This window comes from Mastomys coucha, unplaced genomic scaffold, assembly GCF_008632895.1.
Source record: "Mastomys coucha isolate ucsf_1 unplaced genomic scaffold, UCSF_Mcou_1 pScaffold9, whole genome shotgun sequence".
Taxonomy (NCBI): domain Eukaryota; kingdom Metazoa; phylum Chordata; class Mammalia; order Rodentia; family Muridae; genus Mastomys; species Mastomys coucha.
The window spans coordinates 14,863,238-14,882,604 of NW_022196915.1; the positions used below are offsets into that span (position 1 = coordinate 14,863,238).

Here is a 19,367-nt window from a genome sequence, read left to right on the forward strand (position 1 = left end):
AAATGGTATTTAATGAATGGTTGGTAGGAGGACAGTAAGAGAGGCACCAAGACCTTCAGAGACCCATTTATTCATGTTCTTCGTCCACTTGGGACGTGTCTCTTTTTATAATCAGATTTTGTAGCCATCTGTGAGACACGGGGTCAGTTGGACAATGAGGAACCAGAAGAATGAGAAAACTGAGCAAGGTTGATAGCTGGAGCTGAGGCTGCCTGAGAATCCATGGAGCGGGCTGAGGCATCCCTTCTGGGACTAAACTCCCTTGGAGCTTTTCACCTTGGGCAATGTCTAGCTAGACCCAACTGTTTTCATTCTAGGAAGTCCCAACAAGGCCCAGGCTTCCCACGTAAACTAGCGTGGTTCTTCCTACTCACGTGATCAGAGCTCAGGACCCTGAGATACACAGAAATCTGTACCCAGAAGCTAGATCTCTCTGGGGCACCTCACCAGGCTGCCTTCCTACTGGACAGGGAGCTCATCCATTGTCCTCACTGAAAGGCCAAACTGACTCAAAGATCTTCTTCCCTGGGTAGCAACAGATGTGTTAGCTCAGTGAATCCTGCCTTATTTTCCCATTCAGACCATTTGTGAGGGAGGCACTTTGACCAGTCCACTTTTAATCACTTGCAACGTAACCAGGTGCTTTTCTTAGGGAAAAAAAAATCCTATGTAACCATCAATTTTGATGCTTTTAAATGTCTTCTCCCACATGTGTCCAAATAAGCGAGGTGTTAGCCACATTTGGCTTTTTTCTTTTTCTATAAAGTGGGTGACTTTTAGGGCTTTGTTGAAGGGAGCATTTCTGTAAAGCCCACCCCAATTTCATGTTTTCAACCAAACCGAAAGTGTAAGGAGCACAGCAATAATCTTAAAGTTCCGTTTTCTTTCCTGGAGAAGAAGCCAATGCTCATTTTGTAGCTCACCATACAAATACCCGGCCTTTGTTTCTGTGCCTGGATTTACGCAATACAATTCCTGCTAGAAACGCTTTCTCTCCGCTCTGGTTCTGAGTGACTCAGCCAGTCTTCGGGGTTCCATGCCTGTTATAGATAACAAACACTATGGCTACTTTGTTTTTTGTTTGATTTGGTTTGTTTTTTGGGTTGTGTGTGTGTGTGTGTGTGTGTGTGTGTTTAAGTTACCTCACTCCAGGGCTATTCGACGTGGTTTCTCTAAAGTACTAAAGAAAGTGGCTTTTCCCTCTCACTGAGACCATAGCATTACAAGACACCAAAGCTCTCAAAGATGCAGGGAGTGTGTCCTGGTCATTCCCCACATGTTGCATTAAAGAAGTGATTCTCAACTAGTCTTGGCCCCCATCCTTGAGCATTTGGCCCTGTTTGCTAATGTTTCCAGTTGCCACAGGCTGAGAGATGGGAGATACTGGCATCTGGTAGGTACCTAGGGATGCAGTGTACACAAATAATCCCCAGAGCACAAAATGGTCTTGTCCCAAACTTACATAATATTAAGTTGATACTCTGACATTTAAGGATTTTTTTTTTTGCTCATATTGCTTTTCTTCAAGGTCTGAGATAAAAGAGGGAGAAAATGCTGCACTTTTGATGAATTCAGTGTCCTGAGATCCTACATCCCATGTGGACCCAGGCATTTGAGAGAACAGGGGTACCGCTGAGCTGGGCAAAGTGCACGTCAAGGGAGGTCTTCCCAGCTCCAACAGCTGCCTTAACTCTAAGGAGAGACAACTTTGACAAAAGCAGAGGACTGAAAAGTTACAAGGATGTTTAGTTTGTGATAAAAATCATTTTGCAGATTAAAGTCTTTCTTCCTGCCCATAAAATGGTATGTTCTTTAAATAACTAAGAAACTGGCTGCATTTAACTGTGTTGTGAGGAGCAGGGGCAAGATTGTTGCACATAGCCGTGCTGCATTAATTCTGTCCTTATCCTTATTCGCAACTGCGTCCAAGCTGTAGGTCTTGATAGCTCTCATTCTTCCTCTCCTGTGTTTTAGAGCTGGCCGGTTTTCTAAATGTGCTGTCTGCATAGATGGATTCATGGCAGCTGTTTTAGAGAGCCAAGTTCTTCTGTCTTTGGTCTCCTTTTTCTCATTCTCTTACTGGGGCAAGGATGACGACTGAGCACCAGCGCTTTCTTCTTCCCACATGCAAGTACAGTAAACAAGAGTGAGACTCCTTTCCAAGACCCTCACTCAGCAAAGGCTCCATGTGTCTCATTGGCTTGGAATCATGTCCTCATCCCTGAACCAGTGTTGACGCTAGAGAATGCTAAGAGACAAACGAGGCTGCCACTATGACCTAGGTATGCCGTATCCCTGAGCTAGAATGGAACATCTGGCAGATATGTGCCTGCAGAGGGTAGTTGGGGTGAGACAGTTAAAAAGAAAGAAAAGGGTGCCTAGACTAATAAATAGAGCTGAACACATATGCGCAGGCACACACACACACACACACACACACACACACACACACACACACACACACACCAGCCTTGCTGCTAGAATATAAGGAGTTTACAGCGCAGAAGAGTTCCTAACCATAGGTCTCTCCCTGATACTGGAGTTGGCTGGCTGCCTAACTCAGACATTGTTATGAACCTCTTCACCTCCCTTCTCAGCCACCTGTAGAAGCTCCTGTCACAGAGGGATAAAAAGACCAATTACCTAATATCTTAGACTATTGGAAGGACTGTGCAAATACACATAGTGATTGTGACATTACAACAAATCAATTCCATTCAGTCTCTGCAGTTTAGAAATATCCACACTGGCTCCAACACACCCAAACAGCTGTGCCAGCCTTCTTTCGGAAGCCCGTGTCTAAATTTATCGCAATCTTCATTGTCACAGGTCAGTGTGGGAAATCTTCTGAGGTCAGTGATTGTGGTAATTGGCTTGAAAACGTCTCTGTTAAATGACATAATTGGTTTTAATTATGTAATTATGCCACTTAAAGTGTGGGGGTGAAAGGTTACTCTTATATTTAGCAGTGAGCTCCTCCAAATGAAGCCAGGGCATTTAAACCTGTGGCTCTTCAAAGTTCTCTGCCTTTTCTTTTTTCCAGAGGAAAGCTGGAGTGGGCTTGCCTTGGCACTGGTGGCTTAGGGGTGATTATCGTGCGTGAGGTAGTGCCAGCTCTGTGCCTGTGTATAGGAGCCTTTGTCAGGAGATGGCAAGAGCTTCCGTAAGACCTCCTTGAGATCTGAAGTTAATGAGCAGTGGGGACTCAACTGTCAGCAATTGAATCTGATTGGGCAGGGTAATTATATGATTGCCCCTGGTGTTTGCACATGCACAGGGATATTTTTATTGGAAAAAACCTAATTGCTTACTTACTTAGTGGAGGGCAAACCTAAACAAATTTGTGTTGTCATAGGTTAAAAAGACATCCTTTCTTTGTCTCTAAAGTAGCTGCCTGCTCCCCTTCTTAGAAGTGAGAGTTTTGTTTCTTCCTGGGTTCAATCAGGGATGTTTTCAAGCCCTGTGTTTTATGATAGTATTAAAACATAAAGGCAAGCCGCTGTGGGCTATTTGCTTCTGGAATGGTGACCATGGGCTAGTTGCCTCTTCTTAAACTACACCTTACAATGGTTTCTTTCATAAGGCACAAGCAGCTAGAACCCTAGAGAAACCATAGCAGCTAGAACCATAGGGCAACTTTCAAGCTGCCCACAAGCTTTTGTTTTGGTTTGTTTTGGTTTGTTCCCCATGAGGAGGCCCCTGACAGCACTGGCATCATCAGCTGTCTGGTTTCTCCTAATTGCCTAAAGGCAAGTGGGAGGCATTATGGCTGTGATAAGCATGTAGAGATGAGAAACACCAAGGTTAGGAGGCATAAAATGCTCCCTCTGCCGATTCTCAATGACTTGGGAAGAAGAGTGCACAGTAGGCGGGCCAAAGGGAGGGGACCCTCGGTGCTTTTGAGTCAGACCTTTAAACTCAACAACCTCAAATGAAGCTTATTGCTTTTAGGTGAGCTTTATAACAGACTCCACACCACCCACGAATTTCTTCTCACTTGTTATAGAAACAGTCACTTTCTAAGACATTTACTTTGGTGAGATCCTACCAGAGGTAGAAATGCAACTGGTTTAAGGGGAGCATCTCAGAGTGAGGGCAGCAGATGTCAAATCTGGGTGCTCCAGATTGCTGTAGACTTATGGGATGGAGAATGAAGGAGAGTAAAGGCCTTTCTGGCCCCTGTCCTTGCTTTCCCTGATCTTCGTTCATCTCAGGAACTCTGCACATGCTGACCCACCCCAATCCTTTTAAGTCTCAGGTCTGATATTAAATGTTACTTCTGGGAAACCTCCCCAGGCTGTTCATACACCTCTCTGTTTCTGGACTGGCTGCCTTTGTGCTCTAGGGTCTCAACTCTGTTTGTCCTGCAATGACCTATCTCATCATCTCCCCAGTACCCCAGAAGCCTCGCAAGGGCAGGGCCTCTGTGTACCCCCCACCCCTCTCCCCACCCAGAGCCTGGCACAGTGCTTGAGTGTGTGGAGTGAAGGAGTGAGAGGAAGGATGCTTGCTGAGTGTCCCGGGGACTTGCGTGTGCTGCCTGCTGGTTCCCAGCCTGTGTTGTTAATACTGCTCTCTTACCGCTTACAATTTTCATTGCCCTAGATGATCCAGCTCTGTCGGAGGCACGTGTAGGCACAGCCAAATCTCATGCTGTACATTGATCACCTGTCCAACCTTTGCCTAGAGTGGGAGCCCCCAGTTCCTTCAAGAGATCCAACTTTACCTGTCTGTAAAGAAGAAGAGGAGGAGGGAGACAGCAGGGAGGATCCGGTGGCATTGTGACATCGGAGCGGGTCCAGTGTTCACTTTTACCCTTTTGGAGGTGGGTAACTGTGATTTATGTGGAGTACTGGGATTAAGAGAGAGGGAATAATGTCTTTAGATTTGGGGATTCATTGGTACTTTTTTTTTTTTTGCTGGAGTATAGGGATTATACTCTATTTTTTGTATTTAATTTATAGCCAGACTGTTCCATAATGCCCATCAGCCTGGACTGTGGATCCAAGCTGCACACCATTTCTGCATCTGGCTATGTGGATAGAGAGGAGGGTCACTTGTTCTTGTCGGTGCTACATTAGCTATTTTCTTGCTAGGGCCCTTTTTGTTTCAACCTTTCGCTCCATCCCAAGTGATGTCATCGTAGAGAGATCCTGAGTTCCTACTGAGTAGATGCAAATTCACTCAAGAACACCCCTCTGTGTTTAAATGCAGCCTTGCCCAAGCCTGAAACATGTCTAACTAGATTCTTCCTTGAAAAATAAAAACAAAAAGGCACGAACCCATGATACTTTGAGCCTCAGACTACTGAATCTCTAAACTCCAAACTGTCCCTGTCCTTGAGTGTCAACTACTCATTTTTGATTGGTCTACAATACCAATTTCTGCATAGATATACCCTTTTCATGTGGGAACCACATCTCTACCATATAGAACAATGTAAACCCACAGAGGTTGCAGGTCCTTGGCTGTGGTTTCTTGAGTAGTTTCAGAGGTTGCACCCGGCTTTTCCCTAAAGTACTTGGTTATGTCTCTTTAATGTCCTCATGTTCAAAGTCTCATTGTTTTTCTTAGTAAAATAAGCTCTTGAGTTTGGCATTCTAAATGGTCCTTCTAGGAAAACATTGGCAATCTACTTTGTTGTGTAGTTTGTGCATTGCACAAACATCATGCACTTTGAGTCAAATAACATGGGCCATGATCTTTATTCCTGAGTTTTCAAGAAAGTTTAACTTGACTGTTAGTTATGGAATAGAACCAAGGGATGGATCACCAACTGATGCCACCTCTAGATTGATGTCAGTTAATAATGTCTACACACGTGAATCACATTCCTTTGCAAACATATATGAATGGTGTTTAATATATAATGAAACTAGGCAGTGCAGTCTCTGAAGTGTCTTGTCTTCTCTCATCACTGTGATGCTTCCTTTCAGAATACTTCTGTGTGGGGCCTGTTAGTTCCTTTGTTGTTGCCATCATAGAACTTGACAGAGAATAATTTAGAAAAGAAGAGGAATAGTTAGAGTCAGTTGTTACTGTTTTAGGTCACACCCTAGCCACTGCTTAGCTCCACTGTTCTGTCTTACACAGTATTCATGTCCCTCCACTGGCCAATATATTCAATAGATTTGACACAGATGCAATGCCTGGACCATCAGTCTGCTTACTTGTATCACATGGGAATACCTCAGATATATAAATCTTTAGACTCACCTGGATCTAGTGATTCTGAAACTCTCTGGGGCCCAGCAAGCTGAGTTTGGGGGTATCTTTGGTGCTCAGATGTACACAACACTCTCAAAGCCATTGGTTCTATCAGGGTGTGTTGTGAGGACATTGAAGGGACATAACCACGTACTCTTCTCCAGGAACTTGATACCCATCAAGGGCATAAATTTATCAGCACAGCGACCTTCAAATAATGTAGACTATATCATGGACTAGCTCTGTAAACCATTCTAGGTGGTTTCATTTTGTTCTTATAATGAGTATAAAGATTTGCCTGTCCTTCAGGGCCTGACATGCTCCTCCACCTTCCTTCCATCTGTTTCTCATATTTGCTCACTCTTCTGATGCTCTCAGTATCATCTCAGCCGCCTTTATGAGACTCTCAAGCATGTGTCTATGTGTGGTTCAGCAGCAGCGGCATAGAAGGTCAGGGGAATCAGAGAATAGTAAGCACCAGCAATGGACTTCAACCTCTTTTTCATGAAGTAGAATATGCCCAATCCCCTTGTCATTGATTGATGCATTCATATATAAATAAAGAGATAGACAAATGCACACTAATAAAATGGTATAAAGGTCAGCTTTTTAGCCTCATTGAGGCTAATTGTCAAGCCAATAAGAACGCAGGAAGCATAGGGTAGTTCTTAGTCTTGAGAGTTTTATTGGCTTCATGCATATCTCATGAGTGAGTTGGCTAAGTACGGGTGGTAAGAACTGAATACATGGGCAGAAGATCCCACTTTGACATTGGCAAATGTTTCACACTGTCACATGGATGGAGCTAATGAAGGATTCTTGCTATTTAAATTTAATTTCAGTAAAAATGATGACCACTACGTCTGCTTAGAGTTTGCTTTTCAAGAAACTATAAATGTGGATCTTCACAGCATTAAGGTAGCATGTACTTTGGAAATAAAGTAGACAGTTGGATTTTTATAGGATGTAAATATCATATCTCAGGATTCTTTTTAAAGGAGAAAACTTAACATTTGATTTGTCTGTTAGAAGCAGATTGGATTCCAAGCTTGAAATTGAATTGTGGTTCTTGAAGCTCTAGACCTTCCTTTGGGATCAGAGAATAAGGACAATGGGTTTGGGTGTTGTTTCTGCATAGTAACAGGTTATTGCTCTATGACTGTAGCATCCCTGGTTTTGCACATCATGTGCTCATCAGGATTCTCCTAATTTGTGATCTACAAAAGACCAAAGAGTCAGTTTAAGTTGCAAAGAGAGAATGAGCCATGGTCTTAGGGAAAGTGTTGCTTCCAGTACCCCCAGAATTCCCTCCCTGGGATGAAGAAGAGAGTCTCCTCAATACCTTAAGATCTACCATCCTCAGTGGGGGTAGAGGAGAGGCTCACTATTGCTCAAGTAAAGCCAGTCCATTCCTCTGAGTGGTAATCCCTTATGGGCAAAGCAGACATGCCATGACTCTATTGTCTGAGAACTCAAGCTGAGGCTGAGCAGCTTCCTCTGTGTAGGGGTTGCTTTTCTGTTGCTAGATAAGTCACCAGGACAACTTATAGAAGGAAGAGTTTATTTTAGCTGATAGCTCCAAAAGAATGAGGGTCAGTCATGGCAGCAAGGCATATCAGCACATGGCAGGGATGGCAGCAGGAACAAGGAGCTGAGAGCTGACATCTTAAAATGCAAGCCCAAAGCAGAAAGAGAGCCAGAGGTGGAATGGGGCTTTTGATCTCAAAGCTCAGCCCCAGTGACATCCCTCCCTCAAACAGGGCTGTGCCTTCCCTAAACAGCACCACCAGCTAGAAACCGAATGTTCAAATAGGCGAGCCTATGGAAGGACACTCTCAGTCAAACCACTGTACTCCAGTAGCCAAGTGAAATGAACCCAAATCATATCAGCTGAAGGCAGGACTTGTAATGGGTAGTAGGAACAGATGCTGGCATAGCCTTCTATGTGAGAGGTAGCACAGGCCTGCTGTTCCTCAAAGACCATGGATCTGAACCCCTCAAAGCCACCTGCTATTTGCTTAGTAGATTCTTATGGATGTTTCTCTTTATTTCTTTATGCCAAGTTATTTCTAGTGCTTGTCTCTTTTCAATATGCCTAGTATTCCCCAGGCCCATGTGTTTCCCATCTACATGCACTTATCTCTGCTTTGCTCAGTTTGGGCCTTGTCTGCTGGAGCATCTCTTATCTTCGGGTTCTTGGTATCTAATTCCTGTATCCATCCATCATCTAGGAGAGCTAGATTACATCTCCATCTTCTAGGATAAATTTACAAATTTACAACTACTGTCACTGATGACCTCTCCTTCAATATTTTCTACTGATACAGCTGGTCACTGATTTTAATACTGGCTGTGGTCCCACCGCTGCCTTTTTAATGGGTGGTGAATGGTAGAAATCCTCTTCTGTTTTCCATCTTGGACCTACGACTGAATCAGTGCCCCAAAAATAAAATAAAAGCATTGTCAGCAACAGGGAAACTGAGTCCCAGAGATGGATGTGGTATATCAGCAGTCATGCTGCTGGCTCTTGGTTAGGGGTGTAACAGTGTGAGGCTGGCTTCATCCCTACAGCTCCCAATAAAGATCAGACCTGAGAAGCAAAAGACTTAAAAATCACCCTTATTGCCACACTAACCAAAACTTCACACATAGAAAAATGTGTATAATAATTGAGACTTACCTAGCTCAGACTGATTCCTGCTTTTTTGAGTGTTGTGTAGATACTCTTGATAAATGGTGGTCAAGGAGAAACCTTGAAACAGAGGTGTGTTAGCTGGGAACTGTTTTACCTACCTCTGGCATAATGATAATTAGCAATGTTCTGAGTCATTTTTGTTTGTCATAATTCAAAGTCTGGGGAGCAAGCATGTGTTCTTGTTATCCAAAGGATGGAGGTCATGGCTAATCACTTTGCATTACTGAGGATAACCTCCTCATAGAATTATCCAGCCCAAAATGTCAGCAACACTAGTGGTTAAAGACTCTGGCTTGAAGAGAATATAGTATTCCTTTTATATCAGTTTCTCCTTATCTGAGAACTGAAGACCTTTAGAACGCACATGCACACACACACACACACACACACACACACACGTTTGCACACACATTGAGAAAGAAACAATCACAGTCAGCCCTAAACCATGATGATATTGTGTGGCAGTTTCTCTACTATGTGTATAGACAATATTGTGACTTCTGAAAATTGAGAACATTTCCAACTTTAAAACACAGCATGTAAGAGCATTACTGAATACCTTTGCTGTCTTTGCTTGCCTTGAAAGCAAGGTTAGGCTGCAGGTATCCATTGGGGATAGCCCTCTGGAATTGTCTGATGTTTATAAAGAGTCACCATCAAAATAGCTCTGCTTCTGGGTTCAGAAACCAATGTAAGGCTTGTTCATACTCTTTGGATAGTCAACAATCTAGGAGAGTCCTTGGTGACTGATGGCTCCCACCTGTGGCCATGGTGTTGGAAAAGATCTGACAAGCAGACATTTATGGTGGATAGTTTGCATTCTAGAACAGTTGCTTCTGAGGAAGGAAGATCAGGCTACAGAAGACAGTCCCAGACAATCTGTCCCTTTGTTATCCATGTTGTCATCTTAGCCACCCTTCCAGCATCCATCCCCATCTTCTTGAGATCTTCAGTCAAAAGGCCACTTAAATACATGTGATATTGGCCAGGGTTGATCTAGCTGTGCTTTAGTAAGGAGCAGATTAAATCAGATTCAAAGGAGCATCAAAATACATTCCATCTTAGTGATGAATCTGCAGAAGAGATCCAGAAAATAGCTTAACAAAGCAACTTTTTAGGGCCTTATGGTTGGTTTGCAATGCCATGAACAGGTCTGCAGGCCTTCTATGAGCTAGGTGAGAGTTTCACCGTTCAGAGTACTCAGAACCCTTAGGTTTTTGGAGACAAGTCTCAGTATGTGACTCAGTCTGATAAGACTTCAAACTTGAAATCCTCCTACCTCAGCCTCCTGTGTAATGGGCTTAAAAGTGAAAATAGTATCTTTAGGAAAACTTGGAAACTAATACAAAGTGGCTATGAGTTCACTATGCCAGGACTAGAAGTCTTAGCAACATTTATGAAGTTCGTTAGAGTACACTGGATTTAGTAGACTAATGGAGTAATCTCATTAGTCCCTATTGCAGCTTCTGAAGAAAGTACCAACATTATGACTGTTTTGTAAACTAGAAGCCAATGAGCACTTTGTCTAGAGCCTATGGTGATTCTTCCTTCTCCTCTATCCATTGGTCTGGCTTCATAACATATTTCTGATTTTGAGTTATCAAGCTGTTGTTTTACACCCCATATTTTATTTCTTTAATTGGACAGTACAGTCATTGTGCTGGCATGTGGCTGTTTTAAGAAACAAATGCATCAATTTTAATTGTTTTGACAAAGGCTAGTATCTAGATAGTATTAACAGAATAGATTAGTGAAAAAGAGATTACAAGTTCTCTTCTGTGTCTACATTTGAAGCCTCCAACAAGGCAGGATTCAATACCATGAAGGAATAGAAGCCACGGGAAGACACAGCCAGGAATCATATCCTTCAGTTACTATAATAGAGCTTTAAACAGGCAACATGGCTTATGATATCAGGTAGCTGCTGCCACATGGAAATCATAGTGTAATCATTTACTCAACAGACATTTATTTGGCACCTACGATTTATTTCAGGCATGATGACAGATTCCTTCACCATTTCTTCTTGAAAATGCATCACAGATAATCCTTCTGCACCATCTAGGTTTTGAAGTGTTGGAGGAGCTGTGACCACTCCAGGCCACAGAGAGGCAGGCAGGCATTTGCAAATGCTCACTGAGGATCTACCAGGAGCAAGACTTCAAGCCAGGAATTAATTGCAAGTCACTTCCATTTCAATGCGACTAAATGAGGAAGTAAATGAGGATGGTGATGTCTTGGGTAAGCTACATGAAGAAAGCACAGTGGAGTTACTGAGAAGCAAGTGGGCCTAAGCTGGTCAGAAATGGGTTTTATGAAGAGCTAGAATAAACCTTGGGAAACAAAATTTACTTTCTAGATTGAGAACTCTGTGAGTTGATCTTAACGTGAAGTTCTGAAGTTTAGTATTCTTTCTTAATTTTTTTCTTTCTTTTGTTTTTTGTTTTTTGTTTTGACTAAGTCAGTCTGTGTATCACAGGATGACCTGGAATTCATTATACACATCATTGGCTGACTTTTAACTCTTAATCTTTCCATCTCACTCTCCTGAGTACTGGGATTGTAGGCATGTTCTAGCACAGCCAGGATACGGTTTTAACACAGAGCAGGTGTCAAGTATATTGTTCCATTTCGTAGGATATGTTGACACCGTTCAGTGTCATTCCACATGCATGTGAAGATAATGCATATTTTTCAATTAAAATTACTAAATTATGTAACTGAAGTCTTCCAAATCCCTATTAGTTCCTTTATCAGTAAATGCTCAGTTTCAGGGAGAGATAAAATGATTATGTTCAAAATGGTTGAGAATCTTGGTGATTTTTTTAGTAATCCTGTCAATTTTTGATTTCTCTGTACTAAGATATACTTTATTAGCTTTGGGAATCTTCTTGTCTGCCATTGCCACCCCTTCTGACTGGTCCCTAAATCCGCCTTTCACCTTATCGATGCCTTTAGCATAAACTTTATCTAGTAATATTACTGATGAAACATCATTTTGGTTTGTATATGTGTTTCCATCTTTGTCTAGCCTTCATCTTTCAGTGGCCTGTTTTTATCAATAGTTTTTAAGAAAAAATGTCTTATGTCTCTATCTTTAATCACTGAATTTAAGCTATTCATGTTTATTGTATGATATTTTGCACATTTTACTCTAATTTTTCTTCTTTTTCTTTCCTCAAACTACCCTGTTTGAGTTGATGGTGCTTTCTTGGCTTTAAGGCTTTCTAATTTCCCCTCTTATTGGTTTTGAAGTTACATAGTCTGTCTTTCTTTCTAGTAGCTTAGTTAAGATCTAAACCAGAATTTGGCAACCCCCCATAGATGCTCTTAACACACTCCCATAGATTGTAAGGATCTTCTCTAGTATTCTGGTTCCCCAAGCCATGTGTCCTTAATAGGGTGAAGTATAAAATGAAAGTGTAAATGATTGTATTGGAGAGTATAGATCCCCAACATGCCTGTGCCAAGTCCTTCTGTTGCCCGAGGCTCACTTGTAATTGAACATGACACAGTCATGGATCCTTTGCATTTCTGAGCAAAGTGACTTGATTTCTTCGGTTGCCCTTTTCTTTGTCTGCATTTGAGCTCTTGTAAGTGATGATAAACATTGAATAGCTCCTGTAAAGCTGTTGAATTGTCAGTTTTTAAACAGCATAAAACACTGACATTTTCATTAGCTCCTGGCCATGAGGAATGTCCAGCTTTCATCAAAACAGATTTGTTTAGTTATAAGCAAAGTCTTAATGTGCTGCCTATGGGGGAACTCTTTCTGTCACCTGCTCTTAAATGGAAATGTCTTTACTCAGCCAAAGATTTGGGGGGGGTAAACTATTTATAAGGGAGCTTTTCACCTCCTCTTCTCTCCTTGTCTCCTAAATAGTAAGAGTGGGGTTGAGTCTTTGAAGAGTTTTAGTTAGATAGAAACAATTTTAGGATAAAGGAAAGCTGCAGAGTCATCTGCAGAACTCAGTGATGCTCTTAAACCTCTATTTGGTTTCAGTGTAGCCTGCTGAAGATAAGCAGTCATATCTGTCTTTCCCCTCAATCTCTCAGTTGACATTTAAACAGATAATTTGATTTTCCTTAATAAATTCCCTTGTATATGTTACCAGACAAAGCATTTAAACTGGCAGGTTGTTCTAAGCAAATAAGAAAAGAGAGAGCCCCTCTATCGTCCAATCATTACATTAGATCAGTAAAACATGACAAATTTTCATGAAAAAATGTGGAGTCATCTCAGTTTAACAAGCTGGAATGTGCATGTGCTGAAAGACAGACTCGTCTCCATAAGATTGGGGTTGGATATGAACTTCCCTGGTATCAACATATCTGTAATTTATAGCAAGACTTGTTACTTGCTCATTTTTTAAAGCATCTCTGTGATGGCTTGTTGAATGTATATTTGCTTTATCTACCTGCATCTGTGTGGCAGAGAGGCACTTCTCCATGCATCTGTGTGTTCTGAGGTATAGAACCTCTGTGCTCACAAATGAACTAATGTAAGCTTCATTTTTTCTCATCTGCAATACCAAGATAAGAAACCAATGTTTTAGACTTGATGTGGTCATTAAGTAAGGTAATTTTTGTAAAGTACACAACATAGAACTTGGTTCATAGGACATTGCCATCATCTGATGATAATGATAGTGGTGGTGGTGATGCTGATACAAGATGAAGAATTTAGCATTGATGGGATATTGGTGATAAAGAAGATAGTAATAGCAATGATAGAGGTGCTAGGGATGAGAATGTTGACAGTGCTGGAAGTAATCCTGATGAAGATGTTTAAGAAATGCTGGGAAGTTATCACGTAATCAAAGAATTTGAGAAAAAGTACACTTAATTTTGTTTATACTCTCCAATCTTCTACTTGGACAATTCTGGTCACTGCAAGGTCTTCTTAAACAAAATTCTACCACAGAGAACAAGCCAGAGAAAGGCTGCTCGGTCATCAGTTGTGTTTTGGAAAGCAGATTCACTTTGAAAATGCTGATTATTTGTCTGTGTCATTTGTTCTTCATCACATCTGTCTCCCTAAACCTTGACTGGCATGATATTGGGTATTTTGAAACTCTGTATCCTTAAACACACCTCTGTAATATCTTTGCTTACCCTTTTTTTCTAGAACTACCTGGATATATATGGTAAGATAATACTTGAGAATCCAAGGCCAGCATCAAGATAGGAAGAGTAGAGTGGAGCATAGTGTCACTGAGACAAAATAGGGAGACAGTTCCTAGAGAGGAAGCTCTGAGTGTAGAGGAAAGGGTGAAGAGGGCTGGGGAAGCCCTTATTCTGAGCCACACAGTCTGGGACCAACCTTGTTAAACAGTGGAGCTACAGGCACTGAGGAGAGAAGCTGAGGAAGCTATAAAGTAGCAACACTTGGTTTGATAGGGGAGAATGGTGTTGCTCTGTGGGCCAAGAGGAAGAAGCAGAGGAAGCTGAAAGTGAATGATCAAATGTGAGAAGGGGCAGAGGGAAAGGAGCTCATCAGCTATAAAGCACATACAATGTTCCCACATCCCTGTGTACTAAAGCTAAGGATGTGGGACTATCACCAAGTGAGGTTTTTCTTGGATGGCCTTGACCCTCCTAAAAGTCAGTTGACACTTGTTACAAAAAGAAATGTTCTGAAGTCAGTAGAGCCTGGCTTAGACATTAAGAACAGCCACCTCTAACAACAGGAAGATAAACAATCATGAATAAACTTGCCTGGAGCCTGAGGGAAAACAGTGAATTTCTGCATCCCCACCTCCAATTTTCTTCCTACTATTGTTCTAGGATACTCAGTGAACTGTAAGTACCTTGCCATCCCACATCTGGCCTTCAGTGCTCCTGCATCCCACATCTGGCCCTCAGTGCTCCTGCATCCCACATCTGACCCTCAGTGCTCTCACATCCCACATCTGGCTCTTAGTGCTCCCACATCCCACATCTGGCTTTCAGTGCTCCCATATCCCACATTTGGCTCTCAGAGTTGATATATGCTGAGATGTGGACAGTGGCCAGGCACTAGGACCTTATTCTATCCCAGGTGGAAGGAGCAAAAGGATCAAGAGTCAAGGACATAGCATGTACACTGAAGCCTAATTTGCCAACCTATTCCTGTGTGTTTCTGTAGCATAGGATGACATTATATCTTGCTCACTTGCCATTATGTAACTAGCATGTCATCCAAATCTAGACATTCATGAGATGCTTGTAGGTCTTATATGAAACACTCAAAAACCTGGTTATCCTTTCAAATGGGAGGGACTATTATTCCCACATGCATTTTGGCACACACAGTACCAGTGCAAGTAATGACTCTCTAATGGTCCAATGCCAACTGCCAGTGGCAGATAGGTGAAGGGGGTTGCTTTCAGCTGAACTGGATAGAGACAGGTCAGAACTTTTCCAGTTTTAAGAACCTTAATGTCTATGCCTGGAGTTTGCCTTCCAGCTCAATGCATTATTATGCCTTCAGCAATCTGACTTGAGGTCATTTCATTGTTTCTCACTCCAGATGTTGAACACAAGTGTACTTTGTTATCACAGACAAGAAGTTGAGGTCCTGGCAAGGGAGAGGAATAGGGGCAAAGTCCAACAGAGGAAGCTAAGCCTGCCTGTCCTGCACACAGTTCCTCTCCTGGCTGCCCTGCCCTTCCTTAGCTTCTTTGTTGACAGTCCCATCTCCAGACAGCAGTGAGGAGACATATGCTCTGAGGTACAGCCAGGGGAGATGAGGCATATATAAAGGCTCCCTAGCATGCCCATAGAGTGGGAGATCCAACAGGGTGCTTATTTTAAAACAAATACTTACTAATCAGATGCTTATCAGCAACTGAGCAAAACTAAATGAACAATCATGAACCTAGGAATGAGGACATAGGGACAGTGCCTGGGACATTACCTCCACAAGCACAGCTTTGCTTCTCGCTCCCTGGGGAGACCTCAGAAGGACTTAACCCAGGAGCTTCAGGAACATTGAAGAAGGCTTGCCTTGTTCCCTTCCTATCTGCTGTGTCTGTTTGAACCCCAGTTCCATCTCTTCCCTGAACAGTAGAACATACCTAAGGAGATTCACCTGGTAGTCCTTGGCAGACAGCATGGGATAATAGACACATCACCCCTCAATAGACCAGCTTTAGGACAGCATCTTTACAGACACCCATCTTTTCCATAAACATTCTTCTGAAAAGGCCTTAGGGAGAGACAGCACAGTGTTGTATCTTTAGAAGGCATGTGTCATAGCACTGGGTAGGTATACCTGGGCTCCATGTCTTTATATCAACCACAGGCATTGCAACTTTTCATAATTAAATTAGCTGTTCTGAGTCTCCTGGGGTATAGTAAGGATGAGAATAAAGAAGATAAATCTGTTGACAGGGAGTCTAGCAAAGAGAGATGGGTGAACCTGTCTAGAGAGCCCCCAGGGACCACTGTTCATCTTTGTTACAGATGTCTAGTTCAGCCTTGGCAGCTGCTGCTCTGGCCACAGATCTTGCTTTCTCTGTGGCCACTCTGCTTGTCAGTCCAGCCTCTATGAGTAATGGCATCTTCCACGCCCTGCTTGTGCCCTGATCTCAGTGTCCATCCATATCTGGCAAGCACATCATGCAAGCAGACTTTCATTTATCTGATCCAGCTTTGGGGTTCTGCCCTGGCATGGAACTCTCTGCACTCAAGACCTCACTTTCACAAGTCTAGGTCTCACAAAGTGATAGACAGGAAGCCACACATGACAACCAGTCCCACATAAAAGAAGAGGAAAGGGAGAAAAGATTTCCAGAAATTCCCATTTGTTCTGTCCAAGAATATTGGCTTTAAAAAACTTACTTGGAAAAAACAAACAAATAAACAACAATATCAACAAAAATAGAAACCAATCTATGACAATTCATTCCCTTAGATGTTATTCAAATGTGGAAAAGGAAGCAAATGTTGCCATCTATTTCCTTGGGACAGTCTGCCTTTGCCTGATGACTTGGAAGCTTGTATGTAGGAGACCTCAAAGCCCACCCTCACAGTGACACACTTCCACCAACAAGGCCACACTTCATAGTGCTGAGCATTCAAACACATGAATCTATGGGGATCAAACCTATTCAAACCACCACACATATGTGCACATGTGTATGCATATTACCCTATATATGTGTGCACATGTGCAAAGAGGGCAGAGAACAACCATGGGTGATGTCCCTACATTCCTAGCATTTTTATGTGATATCTAGAGATTGAATTCAGGCTCTTAGCTTGGGAGACAAGCACTTTACTGTCTGAGTCATGTCTTTAGCCCACTAACTTTTTTTAATTAGTATTTTTATTTAACATACAAAATTATGGGGTTCATTGTGACATATCCTTACATTTGTATCATCATATTTGCTCACACTTACTCCTCACTGTCTCTCCTTCTCCTTTCACTGATCTATTTCCTTGTCATAAATAGGTACCTCCTGCTTTCATGTAACATGCATATGTGCATATATATATATATATATATACATATAAATCTAGATTACAATATGAGAGAAAAATGTGCAATATTTAACCTACTGAGCCTGGCTTATTTCACTTAATATAATGTGGCCTCCAGTTTTATTCCTTTATCTGAAAATCATATAATATTTTTGTATGGCCGAGCAAAACTCCACAGTATTATATATGCCACATTCTTTTATTATATCTATTGATGGACATCTAGGCAGGACCCATATCCTAGTCACTATGAATAGTGATATTATAAAAATAGGTTCCATTGGTAGTATACTCAGATAGTTAGCTGGTCTATATAGTGGTTACAGTGGTTATATTTTTTAGGAGTTTTGTTTTTGTTTTTCTTTTTGAACCTTCAGCGGTATTTCTATGGTTGTTCCACAGAATAATTCCCACCAGACTATAAAAGGGTCTCTTGCCTAGTACCTGTCCTAGATTTTGTTTGCATTAATTCTCCTAAAGATAACTTTCTGACTATGGTAAGAATCAATTGTTTTTTCTAAGATTTATTTTGTGTTGTGTGTGTTGTGTTTGTTGTTGTTATTATTGTTGTTGTTGTGTGTAGATATATGCTATGTGTATTTAGGTGCCTCTGGAGGCTAGAAGAGACCATAAGATCCCATGGATACATAGAGTTTCAGGTGGTACTGAGCCGCCTTACATGGGTGCTGGGAACCAAACTCCAGTCCTCTGGAAGAGCAGCAACTTCTCTTAACTGTTTATTCTATTCTCTAATCCAATGGGATAGAACCTCAAAGCAGTTTTAATTTTCATTTCTCCTATTCACTAAAGGTATTGGAAAAAGCATTTAAATGCTTATTAACCGTTGCATTTCTTCCTTTGAGTGGCCATTCAATCCATTTGTTGATTGATTGGGTGATCTGTTGTGGTATTTTACTTTTTAGTCTTTTGTTTTGAGAGTTTCTATAATGTAGGTATTACCCTGATGTCACAGGAAGAGTTGACAAAGATTTCTGGTGGCTGTTGCTTCTTCATTTTGCTGTGTGTGTAGCCTTTTCATTTGTTGCAATCCTGTTTGTCAGTTCTTTGGATTCCCCTGGACTGGGCCTGTCTGCTGAAGTGCTCTCCCTAGTTTCCCCTCCAGCACTTTCAGATTTTCAGGTCTTAACATCAAGGCCTTTGATCCAGTTCTAATTGATTTTGTCCAGACTCAAGATATACAGATCAAATTTCATTCACCTACATGGAGAGACCCAGTTTTCTCAGCTCCATTTGGTGAAGAGACTGTCTTTCCTCTTAAATAAAAAAAAAAAAAAAGAAGAAGAAGAAGAAGAAGCAGGCTATACAGTGATGCGTGCATTATGAAAACACTTATTTAAATTTAAAGATTCAAAATATAACTATCCATGAATGAATTACTAGAATATAAAATATTGACTGTGTTAGAGACATGCACAGACATGGTGTTCTTTGGTATAATGTGCATGTGGCAGTTAGGAAAGCGGGGGGGACATGAAAATAGAGATGGTGGAAGAAGCCTTAAAGTACAATCTGTTTCTTATTTTTAGCAGAGCAGATGTGAAGGGATTATGACAAAATGTTAAGTTTTATTCTACTGGATGATGGGAACATAGGTGTTTGAGATATTATTTTTCATTTTATTCAGCATATTTGAAACATTTGTCAGTAAAACTTTAAATAAATACAACTGAGTTGTTTAGTACAGAGAAGAAATGGTAAAATAACAGAGTCGTATAGCTTCTCTTCCAGAAGCGAAGGGGCTAGGGAGCTCAACTGGAGAGTTTAGATCATGAGGACTCTGCCACAGTCACAAAGCTGCTTAGAAGAAAAGAGCAGTTAGAACTTACAGTTGTCTCTAGTGTGCTGAAGAAATTCACAGTGACAGACTAGATCCCAGCTTTGTCACCTGCTCAGCTTTGTTTCTGTGTTTGTGAAGGTTTTCCATGAGGTGTGCTCAGTCATAATTGCATTTGTACTGGGACAGTCAGGTACACTA

General features: G+C 41.6%; 1 protein-coding gene across 18 annotated transcripts in view; it reads left to right on the forward strand.

The window, feature by feature from the left end:
- Erc2 (ELKS/RAB6-interacting/CAST family member 2) overlaps positions 1-19,367 on the forward strand; it is an 865,869-nt gene that overhangs the window by 767,370 nt on the left and 79,132 nt on the right. For 6 of the 18 annotated variants that reach the window (XR_004116280.1, XR_004116279.1, XR_004116282.1 and 3 more), the window contains one exon: positions 4,606-4,825. The exons of the other annotated variants lie outside the window; for them this stretch is intronic. The gene's annotated coding sequence lies outside the window, so the exon portion shown is untranslated. The remainder of the gene's footprint in view (positions 1-4,605; positions 4,826-19,367) is intronic. 18 annotated transcript variants of the gene reach the window in all.